The sequence below is a fragment of the Carassius gibelio genome, chromosome A5 (genome assembly GCF_023724105.1).
Source record: "Carassius gibelio isolate Cgi1373 ecotype wild population from Czech Republic chromosome A5, carGib1.2-hapl.c, whole genome shotgun sequence".
NCBI lineage: Eukaryota > Metazoa > Chordata > Actinopteri > Cypriniformes > Cyprinidae > Carassius > Carassius gibelio.
Window position 1 is genome coordinate 24,382,393 of NC_068375.1, and position 17,476 is coordinate 24,399,868.

The 17,476-nt window shown below is 37.2% G+C and overlaps 1 pseudogene; it reads left to right on the forward strand.

Annotated features, from left to right (window-relative positions):
- The first annotated feature begins 2,600 nt into the window (after positions 1–2,600).
- Positions 2,601–14,955, forward strand: LOC128014971 (transmembrane protein 174-like; annotated as a pseudogene).
- The last annotated feature ends 2,521 nt before the right edge of the window (positions 14,956–17,476 follow it).

The window sequence follows — 17,476 nt, forward strand, 5'->3', positions numbered from 1 at the left end:
AACCCTTCAGGATGCAAGGGAATGACACAAGGAAAAGATGTGAGAATGGAGGAATTGAATCAAGTGAAAATATATATCCTAGCCCCACTTCAAAGCATCATCAACTGCACTAAAGGGATACTACATTTATAATAAATATTAATAAAGCAAGATGCCCTGTTTGAAATATATGACATTTATGGTTTATTTAAACTGCAGAGGTAAAATATAAATGAATCTTATTACAACAGATGTGAAAAGGGAGGAGAATTTAGACGTGCATCAGGTTTTTTTATGAAAACACTTTGCATTAAATATACTTGTGAATCCTTACTCATAACTCCTCTGGAAGCCTCCTCACTGTGCAATTAGAGAATTGAGATATCCTTCAAGATGACCTTGATCGGTATCTGGGTCATAGGAAGGAGGACGGAGGAACGAGAAAACGAGGAAGGATATTGAGAAGCCCACCTTGCCGCCACACAAATATCCTCATTCGTCTAGTGGAATGAGCGCGTACACCTGGAGGTGAAGCCAAGCTGTGCGCCTCATACACTGTATTTGTCAGAGACTACTGGCACTTGTACTGCCATGACACAAAATCAGCTCCTGCCATTCTAGATTAACTCCAATCAATCCACTCAGTGTCTCTAAGTGATCCAGATTAAAGATATCATGCTCTACACACAAGGTTAAAAAGGAGAGGGTCTTTCGTCTCTTGGCTAACTGATTTTAAATGTTCTTTGGAAGGTTGTCACAGGCTGTGTTTTTGCAGAGACTCTGTGGGGTAATAGAGTTGAGTTATTAAAGATGTAGAGAGCAGGAGCAGTATCACTTAAGTTTATGCTCCATTACAGAATGACATGGCCTTTTGATCCAGCGCCCCCCTCTTCAGTATGAGCAAAACCATCTGAGCAAACACACTAGCTGGACCTTCATAACTTAAAAATGTGTTTGCTTTTCTCCTCCATCTCACACTGTTCTTCTCATTTACTCCTCTTTAATCCTTTGGCTTCTCTTTCTCTTTCCATCTTTCCACTTTCCATCCGCACCCATCTACTGACTGTTTTCTGTTTATTTTCTCATCTCCTCCATTCTGAGAACATCTATCCTCCTTTATCATCTCTTTTCTCTCTACCTCTTCTCCTAACCACACCTACAGTAATACCATTTTTGATCTCCTTCCACATCTGCCAGCTCCTCCCTCTCTTTAGCCTTTGGTTGGTCTCCCACACTGTAAACCCTGATAATTTCACAGAACTCAAAAAATATTTTGTAACAGATTACACAAAAACATTTCAGTGATGTTTTTAAATGTTTTAAGTTTACATAAACTTAAACAATTTAATTCCAGTTGCCTTAAATAATTCTATTTCTGAACTTATAATTAGGGAGTAATTCACACATAATTGTATCTATTTTTCAACTCCCATAATGTGGGAAATACACTCAAAATTAGGCTTTTGCTGTCCATCCTCAGTCTAACCACAGGCTCTACTCTTCACCACAACGGTAACACTACAAATCCAACATAACATAAACCTTTGTAAAATCTAATATAACACAACATTTATGTATTAACTTATGTCCCTCTATGTTAATCTTGTGTAAAAACACACAAAATAACACTTAATTTCTAAATTTATTTTCCTTGTTTTCTGATGCAAAGCATGCTGGGAACTAGAAAACACAATCATTTTAAGTTCACCTCACTACAACAAATTTTTGAGTTAACAGAACTTATTTAAATTAAGTCCAATGAACTTTCGTTATTATTTGAGTGCAATTAACTAATTTCATTTGATTAATTTCACTGTTCGGTTTTACAGTGCAAAACAACATAGCATGAGGAACTGGCTTCATACCAGCTGAAAACTTTTAAATTCTCCTGATACTCATATTTCACCCTCTAGAATCCATGTTTAAATATATTTTAATAGATACCTTGTTTTAGTACCATGTCATCTGTTCAGTGACATTTCTGCATCTCATAACACTTTCACTACTAATTCTAGGCCCTGTTGACTCATTAAGGTGATAATTGATGCTGAGGAGCCTTTAGCCACTGCTGTGATGACTAATCGGGTTCTCGTAGACATGAATCTAGACATGGAAAGATCAGATTTTGATGGGATTTGTATGTGTGTGTGTGTGTGTGTGTGTTTGCTTAGCTATAGTTGGGGCACAGTATTGTCCCCAAAATTGAGGTAAAGCTGTAGTCACAGTACACTTTCGCTGCTACATTTAGAATCGTCTGTTGTTCAAATGTTTTTTCTCTCTGCTGTGAACCTGGAGGTCAGTGTCCAACAAATTGCTAGTGTGACTGTGACAAGGCTCTCTATTTTATCCATGAAGTACAATGCATTCACAGTTTGTTTGAGACTAATGCTCCATTATTTAAATTAACTTTTCCAAGCTAGTGTGGGATAGATAGATAGATAGATAGATAGATAGATAGATAGATAGATAGATAGATAGATAGATAGATAGAGAAACTGTAGATAAGAGCTCAGAGCAGGAGAAAGGCAGGTCGAAGGGAAAAAGAGATGCGAGAGAGAATAGGCTTCCGTGCCTGGTGAGCAGAGCCACGTCATGGGCAATTTGTCACAAGGTCGGGGGCCATGATAGAGAATGACGACATCTTAACTCCAATGGAGCAGCCCCCACAGTGTCTATACTGTCTGCCAGCCAAAGATGAAATAATATGCACCAGATCACACCAAAAATCAGATGTTCTGGAGTACTTGATTCAAACTGGTCAATTGCAGCATTCAGTGGCCTGATCTTTCCTAATATTCAGTATGTTAATGGCAACTCTGTATATCAGACTGTAATTGAAACTCTTGTTTTATACAAACGTAAGACCATTTTGGGTGTAATTTCTCAACTGTAGCGAAAATCATGTCAGAGGAATTCAGGGTTAATATTACTGTAATATCTTGCTTCATGCATGTTTAAGTACATAGCTTTTAACTTTTTTGTGCTGGAGTGAGCTGGCAGATAAAATTGGAAAATAATTTAATAATTAAGCTTAATATGTGTCACAGATGAGACAGGATGGTCAGTTTGAGAGTTTTATTAGCAGAATGCTCCGAACCAGACGGGAATATCAGAGTGAGAGCGAGTATGGACCAATATCGATTCAACTGAATGATCTCTGATCACAGGAAGTGGAAGTGGGATCACCGAAGGAGGACTGAAGGCAGAAGAAGACTGGCCGATCTTTGAGGGTTCTCAGAAGATTCGCGGATTCTCAGGCGAGTGTTGAGATAGAGTCTGTAAGCCATGTAATGACGAGATCAGACGGAGACTGAAGGTTGAGAGTGGGTATATAAGGGTGAGCAGTGATGAAGGATAGCAGGTGACGGGGATGAGGATGAAGAGATGCAGGTGATGACAATTAATATTCAGGAGATGACGAGCGAGTGGGTGGAGGGAGTGATGATGATGGTGTTGGTGGTGGAATCCTGACAATATGTTTATAAGGTTTGATGTTATTTAATCTTACTAATTTATTTCAATCTTAAACTCTGGGGTTTGTCAGACATTCTATACAACATTTTCACCAGTTGTTTCAAATATAGCCTATACTACTATTATAAAGTTTGGTTTAAGCTAAATGGTTTAATAGTTTTTAAAATAAATCAAAAGTGAAAGTAAAAACATAATGCTTCCCATAAAAATGTCCAGTGCAATTCTTAGAAATAATGTTTTTTTCTTTCTGTTCACGAAAAAATACTGAATAAAAATGTATCACGGTTTCTACAAAAATATTAAGTAGGCACAACATTGACAGTAATAAGAAATGTTTCTTGAGAACCAGATCACAATGATTTCTGAAGGCGCACTGAGACACTGAAAATTCTGTTTTGCCATCACAGGATTAAAATAAATTTTACAATTAAAATAGAAAACATTCGTTTTAAAATGTAGTATTGTATTTTTTTTAATCAAATAATACATTTGTAATCAAATAAATGCAACCTTGCTGAGCATATGAGACTATAAAAAACAATAAAAAAAAAATCTTTATGACCCCAAACTTTTGAACGGTAATGTGTGTACTTGTTGAAGAAAAAAAAAAGGTTTTACTACTGAATTAACAAATTACTGAATGAAGCTACAGAGACGAGTAGAACAAAATATAGTTGGTGAAAACAGATGGGTGGAGTAACTATGTCATGAAGCAACATGCTGCTTCACTGAAATGAAGGGGGTGGCAAGCAGAACAGAGAGAAGAATAGATGGAGAGTGTGCAATGGAAACTTATTAAGGCCCCTCCTGTGATTGCAGGCGGGCTTTTCCCCGTTGGAGAATGTGGATACTCATGCAATAGTGTGCTGTCGGTATGTTGTGCTGCAAATGAAATATTCGAAGAGAGGAGATGAGGTAAAATGGGACAAGAAAAGAGTCAAGTGAGAGCCACAATTACAAATATTAAAAGATTTGTAATGTTTGTACAATACTGAAACAGTGTGGTCTCTTCTAATAATTAATCCAGTGCAGGGTCATATGAAGAAGTTCTCTACTTTTGTTTTGTCATTCCATCCAATTCAACTGACTAGAAAGGCTAAAAAGAATCAAAAGGGAGTGATTCAAACATAGACTTACAAGTAGGTTGTCCAGAGTGTTCACGCTGACCGTATTTGAGCTTTAAGAATGCACAGATATATTTAAGCCGACCTATCCTACACACACACATACCAGCACACACATTTGTTATCCACATGCATACTACACACCATGATAACAAAAAGAGAGAAAGAGGAAATGTTCTCCTCATAAATATTTGGACTCAGTTTAATTGAAAGAGTGTGTCAGGCTCTAAATCTGGGCCAGTTTTAAACATTCTTGTGCTGGAACCTATTCTCTTCCTAAATGTCTCTCAGGTGTGTCCTCGAGCTTTGGGAAAGGAATTAAAACAAAGTCTTTAGCTCGGGACATCTCTGACTTACTGCTTGACCTTCAAGAAAAGTTCAGCATGATACTCACAATCTCCTCTTGAGTGTCCAGTCCCAGGTTACAAAATAATTTTGGGCAACATGCACCTGCAATTTCCATATACTGCTCCACAACAGGTAAACAATGGACTGTGAAAAATATTACAGGGGTCTTTCATGCGACAGATTTCACATTTCAGTGCTCGCACCAATATGATGACTGAGTGTTCAAGAATCTGTTACCTGTTAACTAAGTTCTGAGCCAATGTCCAAAATAGAGAAGCAATGTTCTTTAAAAATCCTCCAGGCATATATGAGTGAACCTTTCTCAGACAAGTATCTAAATCCTTAAGCCAGTAGCAGTTCAGGCTAGGTGAGACATTACAATGTTCTAGATCTTTGGAAAAGCATTACGGAAAGTAGGAATCAAGGGACAAATCCTCTTGCTTGGCCAAGTGATGAAGTACCTGCTGGTGTTTCTAATACCATTTCAAACAGCAGTCCCAGTGATGTCCCTGTGAACATTGTCTCTTTGATGCCCGGCCAAGCACAGAGCTCTTCAGACAATCAGGTGTCAGATGGGGACAAAGCTGGTGCCACACTACTGTTGTCCAGAGTCTTCTTGGGCCTGGTTGGCATGACATTCACGGCTATGGGGTTGACAAATACAATGTCATTCACAGCTATGAATAGACACAGCTTCTGGGGCCCATTCTGCTTTTGGTAGGAGGTACGTTTGTGCTGATAAGCATCTGCAAGTTCTGAATGCTCTCCTGCCTGAGATGCAAGCAGAATGATGGAGAAAGAACAGCAGAAACGGACCCTCTACCACCCCTTTCAGGACCATCATTGTCTTCACTAGACTCAACCAGCCCATTACCTTCCACAGGTCCACAGTGGTCCAGTACATCCCACCACCGCACACTTCTGTAGTACTGGACCAAAGTCTGTGTCCTGGTAGTAGTTTGCTTTCAAGTCACCAGCCATTAGCAGTCACAGTGAACACACCGCCACATTATTACAGCATGTATCCAATGGAAAACACTGGTTTTAATTCTGGTGAACGTGACAACAAGAGCAAAGGGAAAACAGATATGTATATGAATACTGATGATAGTGTGCATTAGATTAATTTAGATACCAGTAGCCTATGACATGATCAGGAGCATGGAGTCTAGAAACAGCATTAATATCATCCTAAGCTGATAAAAATTACTCCCTTTTTGGTTTTAAGTATCAAAATGATGGACTTATTAAAGATAATATTGCAAAGAAAACAACCTGAATGACTAAATAAGAAAATGTAATTACAGTAACTGACAATTCAGATATGTCCATATCTATGTGATAGTGTACACCAGTTTTGAGCTGTAACAGCATGTGCCAAAATAAATAGGTGAAGTGCCAACTCATTGATGTCTTAAAGTATTTATCAATCATTCAGTTGTAATAAAGTATTGTTCATGTCGAGATCTGAATTTAGATTTAAAACCATATTGCGAAAAGTTGATATGGCAGACCAGGGAGTGTTTAACACTACAGTTTAACTGATTATAAATGAGCACCTCCCGCCTGAGGTAACAGTAGAGGTAGACTTTGTAAAAAAAAGGATTTAAGATTATAAACCTGTCTGAAGTATGATTGTATAACTTCACATGCTTTATAAGATTTACTTGACGTGAGCGAATCACTGACTGGGAGTGGGTTATTTGTATGGAGATGACGTTATTATTTTAAAGAAGTTGATGTTACCCGCACAATAAATGTATGCACACCATATATAAAATGCCAGTGTTTTTCATTGACGGTGACTTTTACTTAATTGGGATGAATTGCAGGTTTGTAAACTGCTTTAATTTGAACAGATAAATGTAGGCTATATAATTATCTCAAAATTTCAGATGCGAAAACACATTGCGTTACAGACGTAAACAAAACAAAATATGTAACAAAACTACCGGTCTTACCAAAATTCTCATAGACTGACTCATTCATTCAACGTAGACAAAGTAGCCTATATTATTATTATTATTATTATTTATTATTATTATTTCGCCAAGGGCTTACCCGAGTGGGTTAATTATACATTTGCTGATGTCGTTGTAGGACTCGTAGCGTCTCAGAGGAAGAAGTAAGCGAGTACAGCGACTCTTACTCCTGATCAATTACATTTAACTTTACACATATAGGCTAATACGATATACTTTAGTTACAATGTTTAAATATTCGTACATATTACAAATAATGTGTGCTGGCAGCTGTTTTCTCTGGCGAGTCCTCCTCTCTTGGACTCCTGCAACTTCATGGCACACGTGAGGGCCACAGGGGGGCAAAAAGAGTAAGGTAGTATGCTAGGACAAAATTCCTAATTCACAAACATATGGGAAGGTGGTGTATTTTATATGTAGTCGTTTTAATAACTGAAAATGTTTTTTTTTTTTATCGATTTAAAATATAAACTCTCATCATACGAAGTCAATACGCCACAAATCATTTATTTTATTATTTTAAACCAACACAACTTTTGAGCCATTTGAAATAATTTTATATCAATGTGATCCTATATATATATATATATATATATATATATATATATATATATATATATATATATATATATATATATATATTATATTATTATTATTATTATTTAAATCTATACCTAATCAGTGTCAATTAATGCCAAATAAAAACTGTTATGACTAACACGTTAAACAAAGTGGAGATAATTAAAAAGTATCCGATTTAAATCACTTTAAACTAAGTGCATGAATTTGTTGTGGTAATCAAATTTACTTCACCTCTTTCAGCCCTCAATCTAAAATCTTAAAAAAATGTATCCGAACTGTTAAAGAGGGGGTAAACGAAAACATTTAGAAATGCACGAAATATGCTCTTAAAACATAACGGACTGTGCGGCACATTGTGCCTATTAAAATATCTCTGCACTGAGAAGTGCATTATAATGTAAAAAGATTTTTTAACATGATGAAAATTTGTTTGGATGTCTTCTCAATTTAAATTTAACAGGAAAATATGCTTATGATAGGCCTACAAAATAATTTACTTTTTCAATAGGCTACAAGAAAAAAAAAAAACGGAATTTCAGTGTTCTTCTGTAAATCCTCTCTCTATATTTTTCTCTGGTTCGAAATACATACAGTAAGCTTTTGTTTGGTATATTTGTAGGCTATTTTAGGCCCGACTCAGTATATTGGTGTTTATATTTTTGTAAATGACTATAAAATTAGTGAATTACCATAAACACTATTTTAAACTTTCATACCGTCTAATTATATTTAAACGCACGTTATGAAAAACGAACTTTACAGAGTAGGCTTACAAATGAAGAACGGGCTCCAAAACAAATTATTATTATTATTTTAACAAAGCAGTTAAATTTAGGTTTATTATTTGGACGCTTTTGTTCAGTGTAAGAGTGACAGGAAGACAAGTAGCTAACAAATATACTTTCTACACAAGAATAACTGAGCAGTTGAAACTGGCAATTTCGCAGTGTGGAACATGGTGCTTTAACAATTGCCATCTCTGCCTCAAAGTGTAACTCATCTGCTTAGGCAACCTTCGTCCAATGGGATTGAGGGTATATGATAGGTCTTGTGCAAGCCGCGGGCACTGCCTCAATTGAAGCCTGCATGGCGATGAAGATCGTATTTGCTTGTGTTTTGCGAATCAAATAGCCTAGTTTAAACATGAAATTTAAAAACATTTTCAATGTCTAAAACGATTAACTAACTGTAGGACTATTCCATTAGTAGCATACAGCGTGCATATTAATATTAATTAATTCATTCATTTTTGGAAGGCCACTGTTTCCTTACAATTCCGTCACATTTGTTACCAAAATAAAGAGCTTCATCTGTTACTAAATGACTGTTTTGGTAAACTGAGATGAAAGGAAAAAATCCGTTCCAGTTCATGTTTTTTTTTTTTTTACTTTTAAGATTACTTTCAACCCTGCTTAATGAAAGTCTATAAAATACATTAGGAATAGTACTTTTTTCTGCTTTCTAACCCATAACTTCCTCGTGCTGAATCAGCTGTTTCAATGTCCAACATTCTACTGATTTAATGAATGGCGCGCTTTAGAATGAACGCATAGGCAGCACGATTTTTATTTTTAATTTTTATGTAGGCTATTTTTGGAAATGTTGACAATGCCATGTATTCCATTTTTTTCTCATTTTGACTTACTCTCATTAAAAACATCTGCATAAATACAACTAGGTAAGACTATCTTTTTAGGTTTAGGGCATTAATTCACTTAACTAAAAGGCTACCCGTAATCTATAAAAATAGCCTACCTGACAGAATTCCTTCCGAAAACAGCCGTCAAGTACTGTATATCCAATGGATACGTTTTAAACAGTGTCCCGGGATATGTATTGCGCCTTTGTATCGAGACCGCATGCAATGTGAATTTCATTAATTTCATTGCGCAGTAAAACGCGGGTGGCCCAGAAAGCTCATTATTGGGAGAGATTCGCTTTATTTATTGCAGAACACGTCTAACATCTGAACTTGTCCAGATAAACATGGAGGAAAGTGAACGAATAACCATGACAGCTATGTCTGGACTTCAGATCGTCATATGACATATCTTCCTACCTTCCTTCCACCTTATTGGTTGCAAACTTTGTTTGTTAAAAGCTAAATAAATTGTGTGAGATTCAGTCTTTAGCCTATAAAAATGATGCAGTAAAAAGCATCTCCGCACCGAGAAGGCCTACCTCAAGGAAGCTATTCATTAGCATTCCCACTTATTAGCAGCTGTTTGTTTGGAAGAATCCCGGATATTATTAACAATATTATGCTAGGTTATGGGTTTTTTATTTATTGAAACTGATAACTACTTGGTATATAGCGTTTATATAGGCTAAAACAATTATATAATAATAATACAATTTAAAATACATTTTACAAAATCAGCGCATAGGCCTATTGCCAGTGTTTTTAAGCCTGAAACTATCAGACAGTGGATCAGATATTGGCTGCGTCACTCCCATAGTCACACTTTACTACTTCGTGTGGGGGGATAATCCACACTGACCATTTATTTATTTATTTATTTATTTATTTATTTAGCCCTGTTTATTTATTTATGGGTGGAACTTCATGCTCTAAAAATCGTAAATTTACGTTGGCCTGTCACATCGTACGAGTTCACCATGGTCCCAAACCCTTCGAGAATATTTTAAGCAGTGACGTTAAAGGCATCAGCAGGGGAAAATAAGTAAGTACATTTTGTATATTCCTTTTGCTTAGTTACATTTAATTAATCTCAGTATCTAATTGATCGTAATCATTCATTCATTCATTCATTCATTCATTCATTCATTCATTCATTCATTCATTCATGTTTCTACTAAAGCTTTTCCTTCACTGTCATCAGTTCAGTCAATATCAATTTGTATAATTTCGAATAAAAGTCTTAACTGGTATATTAAATGGTCTGCTAGTATTATTATTATTATTTCACGCCTTTAGGAGCACTGGTTATCATTAGTGAGGTATAGAATAATAAATATTTTCCTCAAAAAGTCTCTGTATAGTTAAATAGTGCAGTTACTTCTTTTACCAGCAAGGTCTAATGGTATGCCAATCTGCCAGACATCATAAATAATTAATTTTGGATAAAATAAAGTTTTCCCATTCATCGTAAAGGCAGTTGGTTGGCTGGCAGTTTCAAAACTGCTGGCTTTAATCAATCAGAGCACCTTTAGGAAGAGGTGAATGAGAAGGCAGTTGATTGGACTGCTCCAAAAGAGACACTTTTATCACAGAGTTGGTGCATCTTTAGCCTGATATGTGTACATGTCATTTATCCAGACCAGAGAGAGAAGAACATATGTGAAATCCACTGCTAAATATCTGTGGGGAGTGTGTTTTGTTAAATGCCAGTTTACTGATGTTACAGTCTGTCACCATGACTGTGAGATCCCCGTCGTGCTGGTGGTCTGTTCGACACGTGACATGCTGCTCAGTAATGCTAAATAACAAGGAGGGGAGAAAGGGACAAATGGATTCCATATTTTCAGCCAAACACAGCGAGCAAATCGAAGGGAGAGAGAGCTTTGTTGTTTATGAAAAACATGTGAAACCAATCAAATCCAAATTATCCTCCTGCTGTTCATGTTGCTCGCAGAGCCAGCTGCCTCTCTAGAGGTACTGCCACCCAGATAGAGAGATACCACTCACACACTCTTTATAGCTCCATTCATATTAAAATACTCATATTTTCTGTATGTTACATACTGTACATACAGTAGGCTTGAACTAATGACGTGCTCACTTGCATACACACATGCAATGCACGAATGGCTAGAGTACACAAAAGCGATTACCATATGACTGAATGCTAACACACACATACACAAAGTTTGTTTGGGGCGCATCTGACAGTGAAACCTCAGGATGATTAGATCAATATGGCAAACAGGAAATGATTCACAGACACTGCAGTCTCTCACAGCTCATTTACATACAGCCTCAAACACACACTGTACATATATATATATATATATATATATATATATATATATAAACACATGTACACAAACAGATCTGCCGAACGTATTGTACTACTGCTCATTTACATTATTTTTCTGAAACAGGAAAGGCTGATATTGAGACAAGTGTCGCCCAAACACACACGTTACTGCATTTTTTCCCTTCTATTTTCTCAATGCAGTGATCGATGAGGGAAAAGTGCTTCCTTTTGAGAATCTGAGTTATAATATAGCGAGTGTTGAAATGAATGTTTACTGTGTGCAGCCTGTTTGATGTGTGTGAGTGTGAGGGCCTTAAGTAGCTCTGATGGCAAATCTATCAGCAATCTCCAGGCCAACATACAAGTCTTATTCACACTGGCCGCCTGTTTCTTTCCACAGCCTGAGAAAGTCATTGACTCGTGTGCAACTGTGTCTCCTGGAGCTACTATGGTTCCCCTTCTTCATGTCGTTTTTAATACTGCCCACGTGTGGACTTTTACTCTTTGGCCTCAGTTACCAAACAGGTGTTCCACCCATTCAGATGAAGAACATAAGATGGTATAAAGACTTTAGAAATATGAATTATGAAAGGTGATTGTTAACAGCTGGACTGTGGGTATCATGGTAAAGAGTGGAAAAATGTAGCAGTTTAAAACTGATTAAAATGTATTTTTTTCAGAAAACAATTAGTAATGAAAAGTCATTTGTGGTTGGAAATCATAAAACTCGTCGGTTTAAAAGTTATGCCAAGGTTTCAAGATCCATTTCACTTATGGTCCTGGACCAAAGTCAGGATTGTCTTAGGATAATTCTTCATTGCAAAGCAGGCTTCATTTTGGTCAGAAAAACTGCCCTCCAGAGTTCAATTCATTCCCCCTCAATAAATGTCATAATGTAGCGCACAATGCAATGAACCTCATGAGCCACACATGATCATCACATACATGTTCTGAATGGGATATTGATCGGCACTTTTAGGCTGTGGTCCAGTGGTAATACTGTATCTGATGGAGAAATCATCCCCCTGTCTTTAATAAAACAGAGAGAAACCTAATGAGGCTCAGATGAAGGCACAGATGGTCTTTGCAGACGTTTGATTACTGTCTGGAAAAAGAAAAGCAGCCCAGTCCAGAGAGCATCAGTGAAATTGCTCTTTTTTTCTCATTTTCTCTCACTTTTAACTGGGGTCAAATAGTATGCAAACAAACACTCACAAACTTTGAAGCACACTCATATTCTTCACTGAGACTTTGCTGGTCCAGAGAACTTCACTGCTGGTTGCTTGAGGAATGTTAAAGCGTTTTGTATTGAATTGCTTTATTAAATTTATGAGACTGGTGTTTTTAATAAATGGAATGTATGGTACAGGGAGAGAATGAGAGTTGTTTTATCAGAGAAGGACTGTGTGTCAGTGATGCTGTGATACTGTGTGTTAAATTGATGGGAGTTACATCGCATTTTCATGAAATATTTCCTTTTTTAAACTAAATGGCCAGAGGTGGCATCTTAGCCTCTGCCTCATCCTGCCTCTTATTCTTCCAAATCTGCCTTGTATTCAAACTGGAATAGTTTTGGTGTTGAAATGTAAACAGAAGCAGCAGTGGGAGTGCGGATATTTTGAAACTGTATTCCATTATTTCCATTAGTATTTTCTTTCAGGGAAAACTTCTGTCACTGTCAATTTCGCACAGCGATCGGCCAATGTTCCGTCATTGCCTCTCTAACATCATTATAGCACTTCTGTTTATGGCTTAATGCAATTTGGATGCAGTATATCTGCGGTGGGTCTGTCTGTGCGTGCCTTCAGAAGGGTTAGAGGGGATGTAAAATAAGGGCTTATTTTAGTTTCAAATGTGTATCTATTCACATATGGTCCTTGTTTTCTCCCATATTCCCCAAGATCTCACCGGTGACCTTTGACATTGCTCCCTAAGACTGACATGATTTTGGCTGCCTCATTCTGGGTTCGGTTTGACCCCCTTGGACCTCAAAGTTCAGGGGTCACAGTTGCAGAGCAGCAAATTAACCTAATGCGTCAAACTTTGTGTAACACCATGTTCAAGTGTGACTTTTGGGTAAAAATATTTAGCTATATGGCTGCTTAAAAATCTTTTACAATAATTTTATATTTTTTTGTTTCATCTTTCATTCTTTCTCAGCTTCTGGATGCATATGAAGTCTTGCATGAGTAACTTTTATTTTGTCCTCTCTCATTTGTTTTCGACAATTCACTTTCTTTCCACATTCTTTCGTCCTCTTTCCTCTCCTGCCTTGCCGTCTCTTACTCAAACCCCCCTTTTCTCCTTTTCCATCTTGTTTAAAGACGTTTCAGTTCAGCTGTCACAAATTATGTTCGCCTGCCCAGCTGTCAAAACAGGGTTGTGTTTTTCTCTTTGCACCCGATATACTACCAAAGAGAGAGAATGGGAGATGGGGGGTATATGGGGGGAGTGGGGGGGGGGGGGTCAAAGAAAGAGAAAGAGAGAGAGAGATAGAGAGAGGAAAGGAGGGGGCTTTAATGTTCATGTTTGGACACAAGCAATTATCTCTAATTATTGTTTTTCTTTTCAGTTTCCCTGTCCTGATGGAGGTCCCAGCCAGACCAACAAGCAGTAATCCGGCCTCATTGAAGAGGCCCAGTGGGCCCCATGGTGCAGCTCGTCCGTGGGACTCTCAGGCTTTCATCTCAATGTGAGTCTGGAGTTGATTCAAACACAGAGCGATGGGTGAATTAACCCCAAAGCCCTGGCTTTCAATGGGTTCAGCTAAAAGATTATATGTGTTGATGGCAGGCCTTTTATATGTTCTGGGCTTTAAAAGAAACGTCTGCTAGATACTCAATGCGGTTTCAGTCGGTTAGCCACCCTCAAGCTTTCATTTCTGCCCATCTCTCTTTCTTCTTCTCTCGTCTCCCACCATCCTCTGTACAATGTAAATCTGATTGATGTGTTTAGATGCATGTTGTACTTACAGCAAATATATAAAATTGATATTTAAGACTTAGCTCATGGATTTGATCTCTCTCTCTCTCTCTCTCTCTCTCCATCATACTCTCTTCCTGTTAATGTTTCACTGAACAGTTTAACACTTCAGTGTTTTTGGCACAGATGTGTTTTTATTGTCATCATGTAGCCTTATTAAAATAGCCTCTGTTGAAATGTGCTATCTGAGCCCGTCGCTCTCCCTATAATGAAGAATGGCAGACATGCTGGGTGTGAGAATGTGTCTTGTTGGGGGCAGATTTGAGAGTCTAGTTGTAATGTTGTGAAAGACACAAGAGACGGAGAGTGTGTGTCAGTAAGGCTCCAGTAAAGCAGCTGCCTTGAGCACAGCGACATGACCACCTGTGAGCTGCGCTAAAGATGCCACACGCACATCCACGCACAGACACAGCAGTGTATGTGCTCATTGTCTTGATGAAATTTGTTGCACTAAATGACTTTTTCTCTATCAGACTTTCTTCATCAGGATCTATAGAGATTAGCTCCCCTAAATTAAAAGGGACGATCTGTGTATGTCACTAGCTGCTCCAATCACTCCCAGCCGTAAGCAGGACGACCTCTCACCCGTGACCCCTCACCCTTTCTCTGTCTGCATGAGCACACAGTTTAGAGATTACAGCAGCTCAGACTCTTGCTCTTTTGTTGTGTGTATGAGTCTGTGTACGTATGCAGATAGAATGAGGCTTAGGCTTCTCTTGTGATGCTGTCATTGGCTGTTTAAGTCAACCAGTCCCTCTTAATGGCCTCGTTTTATTCTTTAGATTGTCTGTAAGGAATCCTCAGTTTTTCTAAAAATAATCCACAGGCAGTTAAAGCATTTTTGAAGGTCAAAAGTTTTTTTTTTTATTATTGTTGTTGTTTTTGGGAAAGTCTCTTATGTTTGCCATGGCTGCATTTAACTTATAAAGTAAAACAGTAGCCAACTATTGTAAAATTTTATTGCAGTTTAAAAGTAACTGTTTTCTATATATTTATAAAATGCACTTTACGCCTTTAATATTTAATATTTTGGTGATTATTCTTCTTCTTATTATTTTTTTCAGGAACCATGAGATATATTTATTTCCAGCATTAATTCAAAAGCTTATATCAAAACAACATTTATTTGAAATAGTAATTATTTGTATTAATGTCTTACTGTCACTTTTGCTCAACTTAATGTATCCTTGATAAATAATATAATAAAATATTAACTACACCCTACACTTACATGGAAAATAGGTTTTACATTAATATACAGTTTTCTATATATTATTTTTTTTTAATACATTTTATTTCATATTCGAGATCCAAATGTATTCATTCACAGTTTTTTAAACCTAGCAAAGACAGGACTTGGGGGTGCGATCACATCCAAATAAGCTCTAAAGCCTGGCAATTTGAAGACATCCTTGTCTAGAACTATTTAATAACTGTGTCTCTGTTACAATATGTTACATTCAAAAATGTAACAGTCAGTTTGCTCATGGTCATCAGGGCTCAACCTACTTGACCTTAAGCAAACTGACTATTACATTTCCTGCTTGCCATAATTTATCATACTTTTTAGAGCACTTATGGGTATTCATAGCTGTTAAATCCCACCAACATGTTATTTGAATAAATGCATTCATTTGAAAAAACTTTTTTTTTTAAAGATATTTTTGTAATACTTTATTACTTGTTAGACTACCAGATAATATTTTTTCTATAGTATTTCAGAGATGTTCTCTCTCTAAAAAAGACAAACATCATTCTAAAACATGTTACCAGTTCTGAATAAACTTTTCTTGTACCTTAATTTTTTCAATAGATGATTTTATGTATTATGAATACTTTTCTTTAGGCCTAATCTGTGAATGGGTCATAATAATGAGCATTGTGAGTTTGTTTATATAAAATGCTCCCTTGGGAAGCCTATCTCTCTGCTAAATCTTTATTTCAGATTCACCGGAAGCATTTTAAGATTAGACAAGGGAGTCCTTTCCTTGCTCTGTCTTCCTGTCTCTTTCTCTCTTGCATACACACACACACCGACAGTTTGATATTCTAGTGAGGTTTACGTCACAGAGTGAAGAGTGTGAGTCTGCTGTCCACTCTAGCTCTTACAGCAAAGCCCTGCGTGTTTCTGAAAGGGGTAAAGGAAAAACATAGAGGTCTGTGTAATTTGGTGACATGGGAGGCCCCTGGCGTTCTGTTATCTGAAGACCACCCATCCGAGTCTTGCTTGGACAAACAGAAGAGCTGACGGGTGTAATACGTAGCAGATGGAGAGATGGAGAGAAAAGGAGAGAGAGTGAGCAGGAGTCACTGGGAGTGAGCGAGAGAGAGAGACATCAGAATAGATCCACTATGGTGGTGGTCATTTGGTCATCCTGGTCTCCCATTAGCCACCTGGGCTCAGAGTGTTTAGTCAGCCTAGACTGCGGCTTGGGTTACATTTACACTGCTTTGAAAGAGTTCGCCTGTTCTCTCTCACACACGCACACTTTCTCCTTCTCTCTTCCTTTCTATATTTTGACATATATTTGAACTCATATACAGATAAGTATTTTTACAAGTGTAAATTGTGGTGCATCTGAGATGGGATCAGGAGAATGAAGGCAGTAGAAGTGTGTAGATTGTCAATGTCACAAATACAAAAGGTATTTGCTGTCATGGACGCATCCTACATTAACAGGAAGAAAAGAACAGATAATGCGTCTGTTAAAGATAAAGACTTGTGTCTTTTTTATAGCAGTTTAATAAGGCAAACAAATCAAGCAAGTTTAGTAGATCCATCCCTTTGGTCTGCAAAGCAGATGTTCCAGGATATCAGATTCTTTTTGTTTCTCTTCTCTTTTTTATGAATTTACTTTGTTTAGGTTTACCTCTAGATACTTTCTGGCTACACTTTTTATGTTTGTACATACAATACTGTTCAAAATATTTGGGGAGGGTAAGAGTGATTCATTTTTTTTTTATTTGCACATTATTAAACATTTCTGCCCATTTCCATTATCAGGAACTGAGTGAAAGTAGTCTGGGATAGCCATGCCACACACTGAGGCTGTATTAAACCTCA